We start from the raw sequence: 2,297 nt of genomic DNA, 5'->3' as shown, positions 1-2,297 counted from the left end.
ACAAAGAGGAAGATTCAGTAGTTGGAAAACATGGACTCGGTGACAGAAATGGAGCTGGAGAGAGAATGATCGAATTTTGCACAATCAATGACTTTAATGATTAGCATTAGATGAATAAAAACTTACTTCCAGTCTAATTTTTATTATTTACATAACATGTAATTTAATAATTTAAATTGTCTGTGCTAAGATAGATATTATTATGTGTGCTTTATTGCTAACTAAAACAAAAATGTAAGATTAAAAATATAAAAAGAAGTATATACTAACAAAGGCTTAAGTATGGAAAAGATTCTCCAAATGATGTAGATAGCTTTCTAGATATGGCCCTTAACAGGAACCTGCAGCAACTGGACAAGAGTTAGGAAACAATAGCATTTCCCCACAACTAAAAACCAATGCCCAGCATAGACAAAAAAGGAACTTGAAATATCTAACTATTTCTACTCTTGATTGTGCCATCAAAATTGCAGATTTTCTTTTCAAGGGATAAGTTCCTATTTCACTGTAAATCTCCAGCAGATGACCATGTCCTATGGCTGTTGGGCAAACCCAGTGAAACAAAGAGAGCTGTGGGAATTTGAAACATCTCAGACCTTAGCAACACGGTCCAAGAAAGAAATAGGACAGCAGACCCTGTGGACAGGTGGATGCTGTTGTTAGGTGTCTTCTAGTGAGTTAGATCTGTCATTCAAAGGGTTGCTACGAGTCGTACTCGCCAGCACCTAACAACAAACGAGCTCTGACTCACAGAGACTCTGTGTACAACAGAACAACATTCTGTGCCACCCTCACAATTTCTGCTGTGTCTACTGTTGCAATCACCATGTCAATCTATTTCACTGAAGGTCTTCCTCTTTTTCCAAAGTGATTCTCCACCAGATTCTCCACTGGAGAAGGAGGGGCAATCTCCTCCTGTGCCAGTCGGATCCAATTCACCAGTACACAACAACAACAACAACAACAACAAAGAAACAAAGTGATTCTCTACTTTTCCAAGCATGAAGCCCTTTCTCCATGGCCTCAAAGGGCCTGTCTTGTTTTTCCAGGTCTTGAAAGTTTTCTGCCTTCATATGATACCCTCACCGCTTTTGTTTTGCTCTCTATTTAGTAGAAAACAGAAGTTTTCCTTCTCTGACAGGTTTCCACCTTATGTAGGTTGTTGGCTTTCATATGTTTTCCTGTATTTCTGGTCGATATATCAAAAAGGTGAAAAAAGGCATTTTGCAAGGAAATGCTAGTTCTTGGGGAAAGACATTATGCATAGTAAAGCAGAGGGTTATCAAAAAAGAGGAAGACCATCAACCTTTTTGGACTGGCACAGTGGCTACAACAATGCACAGAGTGATCAAGAAGATGGTTCTGTTCAGTTGTACAGAGGGTTGCTCTGAGTTGGCAACACCACCAAACAACAAGGCCAACTAGTCTAGGGATATAGGGCTTGAGAATAAAAGATAAAGAATCACAACAGAAGGACTATTTTAGAAATCCTCCAAGGTGGAGGATAGGATCTTTTCCTTCTTCCATTATAGGTTAACCCAATGACGTCTAGATTACACAGGGGCAAACAGTTAATGGAAACTTGGCTTTCCTATGAAAAGATTAGCTCCAGGTCTGAAATAAATCTTGGGTATACCTAGTATGGGCATAGTAGACTTTAATAAAGCATGACTGTTATTCTCTTCACCCAATAAAAGTACCACTTATATGACAAGGGAATAAAGTTGGAAGCAATAATAAATGTTTTGGTATTGCAGTACTGATAGTAAATAAAAGGCCTCAGGATGGTGATAATACAACATGAAGAGTTACGAGTTTCAATTCAATGCAGTCACTAGAGCAGGAATTTTCAAATTGTTCTAGCCAAGGGCAGACAAAAAAAAAATTAGCAGACTGGAAACTAATAGACATTTTGGTTCACTAAAGAGGTAGTGTTGCGAACTCTAAAGAAAACAGAGAAGTAAGAGACTTCTACTGTACAAGTAACACATTTAAAGAGCTATATTTTGGCTGGACATATGCTTGTTTTGAAGCATTGCCTACTCACTGGGCCCCAGCAAAGTTATAGTATACTATTTTGCCTCTACTTTGAAGTTAGACTTAACTTCCAGGCCTGCGCAGTTTTCGACTCATAGCGACCCTATGCACAACAGCCCTAAACCCTGCTCTATCCTGCGCCAACCAGACTGCCTCTGACACACCCATCCCCATTACCCCAGTCACCAAATCAATCCATCTCATAGAAGGTCTTCCCCTCCTGTGCTGTCCCTCCACCCTCCCAAGCATGATGTCCCTCT

Source organism: Elephantulus edwardii, unplaced genomic scaffold (assembly GCF_000299155.1).
Source record: "Elephantulus edwardii isolate Elephantulus edwardi_28Jun2011 unplaced genomic scaffold, EleEdw1.0 scaffold00210, whole genome shotgun sequence".
Lineage (NCBI taxonomy): Eukaryota > Metazoa > Chordata > Mammalia > Macroscelidea > Macroscelididae > Elephantulus > Elephantulus edwardii.
This window is presented reverse-complemented; position numbering follows the sequence as displayed.